Source organism: Nicotiana tabacum, chromosome 11, assembly GCF_000715075.1.
Source record: "Nicotiana tabacum cultivar K326 chromosome 11, ASM71507v2, whole genome shotgun sequence".
Lineage (NCBI taxonomy): Eukaryota > Viridiplantae > Streptophyta > Magnoliopsida > Solanales > Solanaceae > Nicotiana > Nicotiana tabacum.
This window is the reverse complement of record NC_134090.1, coordinates 54,900,686-54,907,688: the sequence shown is the minus strand read 5'-3', so window position 1 is coordinate 54,907,688 and position 7,003 is coordinate 54,900,686.

Here is a 7,003-nt window from a genome sequence, read left to right as displayed (position 1 = left end):
GCACAAGTACTGCAGACTCTTGTGATTCATGAACACCTCACATGACATGCCATACAGATAATGCCTCCAAATCTTCAACGCGTGAACAATGGCTGCTAACTCCAAGTCATGAATTGGATAGTTCTTCTCATGAATCTTCAACTACCGCGAAGCATAAGCAATGACCTTGCCATTCTACATCAACACCGTACCAAGTCCAATACGAGATGCATCACAATAAACTTTATATGGCCCTGAACCTGTGGGCAAAACCAACACTGGTGCTGTAGTCAAAGCTGTCTTGAGCTTCTGAAAGCTCGCCTCACACTCGTCCGACCACCTGAAATAGGCACCCTTCTGGGTCAACCTAGTCATCAAGGCTGCAAAAGATGAAAACCCCTCCACAAACCGACGATAGTAGCCTGCCAGACCTAAGAAACTCCGAATCTTTGTAGCTGATGCGGGTCTAGGACAGTTCTTGACTGCCTCTATCTTCTTCGGATCAACCTGAATACCCTCTGCTGATACAACATGACCCAAGAATGCAACCGAATTCTAGTAGAACTCACACTTCGAAAACTTAGCATACAACTGACTATCTCTCAAAGTCTGAAGAACCACTCTCAGATGATATTCGTGCTCCTCCCAACTGCGGGAATAGATCAAAATATCATCAATGAATACTATCACGAACGAATCCATAAAAGCTGCTGGGCATTTGTCAACCTTAATGACATCACCAAGAACTCATAATGCCCGTACCGAGTGTGGAAAGCTATCTTAGGGACATCAGATGCCCTAATCCTCAACTGATGGTAGCCAGATCTCAAGTCAATCTTCGAAAATACCTTGGCACCTTGAAGGTGATCAAACAAATCATCAATCCTTGGCAATGGATACTTATTCTTGATTGTAACATTGTTCAATTGCCGGTAGTCTATACGCATTCACATCGATCCATCCTTCTTCTTAACAAACAACACCGGTGCACCCCAAGGCGAAACACTAGATCTAATGAAACCTTATTCAATCAAGTCTTTCATTTGCTCCTTCAACTCTTTCAACTCAGGCGGGGCCATACGATATGGCAAAATATAAATGGGCTGAGTGCCCGGAGCCAAATCAATGCAGAAGTCAATATCCCTATCTGGTGGCATACCCGACAGGTCTGAAGGAAATACTTCAGGAAACTCACGAACAACATGCACATATTCAATATAAGTAACCTCATTACTAGAATTGCAAACATATGACAAATAGGCCAAACACCCCTTATCGACCATATGCCGAGCCTTCGTATATGAGATAACACTACGGGTAGAATGACCATGAGTCCCTCTCCACTCAAGACGAGGCAACCCCGACAAGGCTAAGGTCACAGTCTTGGCATGACAGTCCAAGATAGCGTGGTAAGGTGATAACTAGTCTATACCCAATATGACATCAAAATCAACCATGTCCAGCAGTAATAAGTCTACTCGGGTCTCAAGACCCCCAATCACAACTACACAAGAGCGATGAACATGATCTACTACAATAGAATCACCCACCGGTGTAGACACATAAACAGGAGCACTCAAAGAATCGCTAGGCATGACCAGATACGACGCAAAATAAGATGACACATAAGAGTATGTAGATCCTGGATCAAATAAAACTGAAGTATCTATACTACAAACCAGAACAGTACCTGTACCTCCACCTCTAGCACCTCTACCTCCACCTCTAATGCCTCTACCTCCACCTCTAGCTGACTGAGCGGGTTTAATGAGTCCCTCAATGTACCTCCTCACTCTCTCTCTCACTCTCTCTCTCTCTCTTAGTGGGAAGTATAAGAAGAGCATGACGGGTCAAATCAATAAACCTAGTCTCGTACTAAGTAACAGTCATAGAACTCTGCTGGAGACACTCAAACTACCTCAGATAGATCTCTCTCTGAGTGACAGCAAGAAACTTCTCCAAAAATAGCTGAGTAAACGGATCCCAAGTCAAAGCTGGCGACCCAACTGGTCTAGCCAAACAATAATCTCTCCAACAAGTATTGGCGGATCCAGACAAGCGAAAAGTAGCAAAGTCGACCCCATTGGTCTCTACTATCCCCATGTTCCTGAGAACCTCGTGACAACTGTCTAAATAATTCTGGGGATCCTCAGAAAATGCACTGCTGAAAGTGGTAGTGAAGAGCTTGGTGAAACTTATCCAACCTCCACAAAGCCTCCGAAGACGTAGCTAATCTATCGCTGGTATATGCTGCTGCTCGGCTGAAGAAGCGGTATGTGACCTTGCCATTAGCGAAAGGACAAGAGTAGAAGTTTCAATTTAGCATTGAGAGAACAAAATCGCACGAAAAAGAAGAATAAAAGTGAAACTTTTCCTAACTCTGTAGCCTCTAGGGGATAAATACAGACGTCTCTGTACCAATCCCTCAGACTCTACTAAGCTTGTCTATGATATGTGAGACCTATGTAACCTAGAGCTCTAATACCAACTTATCACGACCCGAATTTCCCACCTCGGGAGTCGTGATGGCACCTACTAGGGAAAGCTAGGTAAGCCAACCAACTGAACTATTTACCTTGTTTCCATTTTTAGTCCGATAGCAGTTAAGAGCAAACAATTAGATAACAACAAAATTTAATAAGCGGAAGGCTGCGTTGTAAAGTTTTAATAATACTACTAATACCAATCCATAACAAATCTACCCAAGACTAGTGTCACAACTTTACAGATTATCTAGGAGTACTACAAATAAAGGTATGAAATAAATACAACACTGTCTCTGGAAATACATGAAAGAAATAAGAATAGTATATAGAAGGAGATGCCAAGGCCTGCGAACGCCTGCAGGACTACCTCGGGTCGCCTGATGAACAAGAGACAACAATCTCACTACGGTCCGAAGTCTACAGCACTAGGATCTGCACAAAAGAGTGCAGAATGTAGTAGCACAACCGACCCCATGTGTTGGTAAATGTCTGGCCTAACTCCGGCAAAGTAGTGACGAGGCTAGGACCAGACTATTGACTAAACCTGTGCAGTTATATTATGCACAGCAAAAAATAAAACGGAAATAAACAATTAAAGATAGGAGGGGGACATGCTGTGGGAAAATATCATTTATCAAAAGCAATTCAAGAGAAAAGCATAAAGACAATTTAGAATTCACAGCAAAAGAATAAGGAAATCGTAACCAACCAATAAACACTTTTATTATCTACTGTTGCGGCACACAATCCAATCCAAATCATAAAAACACTGTTGCGGCATGCAATCCGATCCATATCATTTATCATTGTTGCGGCGTGCAACCCGATCCAATTATATTGTTGTTGTGGCATGCAACCCGATCCAAATATATTGTTGTTGCGGCGTGCAACCCGATCCAAACATAATATTATTGCGGCATGCAACCCGATCCAAATATATCATTGTTGCAGCGTGCAACCCAATCCAAATATAATATTATTGCGACGTGCAACCCGATCCCAATATACAATTCAACACCAATCACAATAGAGCCCCGACAAGGGAACAATAATATTCCGGCAAGGGAATCAATAACATCATAATAGAATCAAGTAACAACAGAAATCAGTAAATAAACGTAAAGGACAATATAAATCAATTATTAGCAAGATTCAAGAAAATCAAGGACAAGTGACATCACCCTTCGTGCTTTAATACTCTCTTACCAAAACAATAATCACAAGAAATAAGGCAAGAAAATAAATGAAATCACAATAAAATACCGGCAAGGGAACAACAGTACAACAATCGAATCCTAGCGAGGAACAATATCAAAAATCCTCATCTCTTTTCCTTTTCACATTTACTTCACAACTCACTTCACAACTTGAGCCAATGCTCTATAGGGTTTAATTGCTAATTATACTTCCACAATTTATTTTACAACTTGAGCCAATGCTCTTTAATATTCAAATACCAATATTACTTCCACGAGCCTTGCTCAACAATAGAAATCATCACAAAAGGCATGAACAATACAAACGGAGTCACATTAATTATAGTATAAGACTCACGGACATGCTTGACACCAACCTATAGATACTCATCACCATGCCTATATGTCGTACTCAACAAATAACACATAGCAAATAGGACGCAAATTCTAATCCCGCAAGCTAAGGTTAGACCAAACACTTACCTCGAACTTCCACGGCCAACTCAAGCCTCAAACATCGCTTTTCCTTTTGAATTTGGCTCCAAATCAATTGTATCTAGACATAATCGACTTAATAATATCAATAAATTCTAAACAATTTGATTCCAATGCTTAATTATAGATTCCCTATCATTCTTCCCAAAAAAGTCAAAAATTAACCCCGGGCCCACTTGGTCAAAACACGAGGTTCGGACCAAACCCGATCACCCATTCATCCACGATCCCGAATATGTAATTAGTTTTGAAATTCGACCCGAAAACGAGGTCTAAATTCCAATTATACAAAAAGTCATAACTCTACCCAAATCCCTAATTTTCTACCCTTAAGAACATGATTTAGGCCTCGAAATCTAATGGGTTTTAATGGAAATTGAAGAAAATGAGTCTAAGATTACATACCTATGGATTTGTGGTGAAGTTCTCTTTCAAAAATTGCCCAATTTGGAGTTTGGAAGAAGAAGTTATGAATTTTGGGTTAAATCCTGTATGTTCTGTTACTATTTAAAAATTACTAAGCAGACCTTCATCGCGTTTGCGATGGGTCTATCGCGTTTGCGATGGGTCAGGCCCAATTGGCCATCGCGTTCGCGATCACAAGCTCGCATTCGCGGAGCTTCAGCCCCTAGAGCCTTCGCGTTCGCGGTCGGGTGGCTGCGTGTCACGACCCGAATTTCTCACCCTCGGGAGTCGTGATGGCGCCTACTCGTAGAAGCTAGGCAAGCCACGAAATTAGGAATCCTTAACTCTTTTATTTTAATCCTTTTTACAACTTATATTAACGAGTGATAGACATTTAAATAATAGCGGAATATGAGATTAAGCGGAAGACTTAGACAAAATAAACCAAAATAATACGGTATCAACATATGCCTCTACCCAGAAACTGGTGTCACAACATTCACGGACGATCTATGATTACTACATACAAACGTTTGAAAGAAGGAACACTGTCTCTCTCGGATACAATGATAATAGAACAAAATAACTGATAGAAGAGACGCCGGGCCTGCGAACGCATGTAGGACTACCTCGGAATCTCGGTAAACTGAAGGCTGGCTCCCAAGCTACTGCTGCTGACCCAACACTGCTCCTGTATATGCACATAAGTGTAGAGTGTAGCATCAGCAGAACCGAACCCATGTACTGGTAAGTGCCTAGCCTAACCTCGGTGAAGTAGTGATGAGACTAGGACCAGACTACCAAATAAACCTGTGCAGTTATATAATATACAGCGAAAAGTAAAGCAAGAATAAACAAGTAAAGATGGGAGGGGGGAAAACATGCTTCGGGGTAATAACAGGTAAAAACAAAATATCAAGAGAATTACAAGGGAATCAAAATCCAACCACTAACAAGAATAAGGGAACAAAGGCAGATTTCACTTTCTTTTCACATCTTGTTGTAGGCGTGCAACCCAATCCCATTTCCTGTATCTCGTGGCAGGCATGCCACCCGCTCCCATTTCATTATCTCGTGGCAAGCGTGCCACCCGCTCCCATTTCATTTATCTCGTGGCAGGCGTACCACCCGCTCCCATTTTATTATATCTTGTGGTAGGCGTACCACCCGCTCCCATTTCATTATATATTGTGGTAGGCGTACCACCCGCTCCTATTTCATTATATCTTGTGGTAGGCATACCACCCGCTCCCATTTCATTATATCTTGTGGTAGACGTACCACCCACTCCCAGTTACAAGCCAACAATAATCACAAGGAATTCCGGCAAGGGAACAAGAGTAATATAACAAATTACCGGCAAGGAAAAAATTATATTTCAACAACACCCCGGCAAGGGAACAATACTATCAAAACAAACATCCCGGAAAGGGATCATTAATATCAAACAAACATCCCGATAAGGGAACAATGGTGATAATAACATATGAAGCGCAATAAACCACAACTCCTAATGCCTATACGTCGTACTTCACAATTAACATGTAGCAAATAAGTCACAACTCCTAATCCCTCAAGCTAAGGTTAGACCAAACACTTACCTTGATGCCTCGAATACAACTCAAGTTTTAATTATAGCTTTACCCCTTGATTCCTCCACCAATTCGCTCGTATCTAGCCATAAGTTACTTAATTACATCAATAAATGCTAAATGAATCAATTTGAATGCATGAAAAATGAGTTCTCCAAAGTTTTACCCAAAAAGTCAAAATTGCCCCCGAGCCCACGTGGTCAAAACCTGAGGTTCGAACATCACCCATTCCCCCATGATCTTAAATATGTAATTTGTTTTGAAATCAGACCTCAAATCGAGGTCCAAATCCCCAATTTTTGAAAAAATCTAGGTTCTACCCAAAACACCCAATTTTCCTATGAAAATCATTGATTTGAAGTTGAAATCATGTTAAAAGATATTAATGATTGAAGAAAACTAGTTAAAAACGACTTACAATTGATTTGGAGAAGAAAGGTTGTTTGAAAAATTGCCTTTTATGTCTATGGGGTTTTAAAAAATGAAAATAACTGGAAATCCCATCTATTTATACCCTCTCAGACCCCCTATGCGGACCGCACAAAATGGACTACAGTCGCACAGCCCTTCCTGAGGATACTGCAGTCCAGTGCCCTATGCGGACCGCACAAAGTCGATTGTGGCCGCACAACAGCACCCCTGTGCGGTCCGCACAAAGTCGACTGCGGCCGCGCAGCCCTACACCGTGCATCGCACAAGGCCGACCGCGGACTGCACTGGCGGGTTCAGAGGCCTGCAACTTCTGGTTTTAAGCCTAAAACATCCCGGAACCTACCCAAAACTCACCCGAGCCCTCGGAACTCCAAACCAAGTGCACACAAAACCTCAAAAACATCCTACGGACTTATTC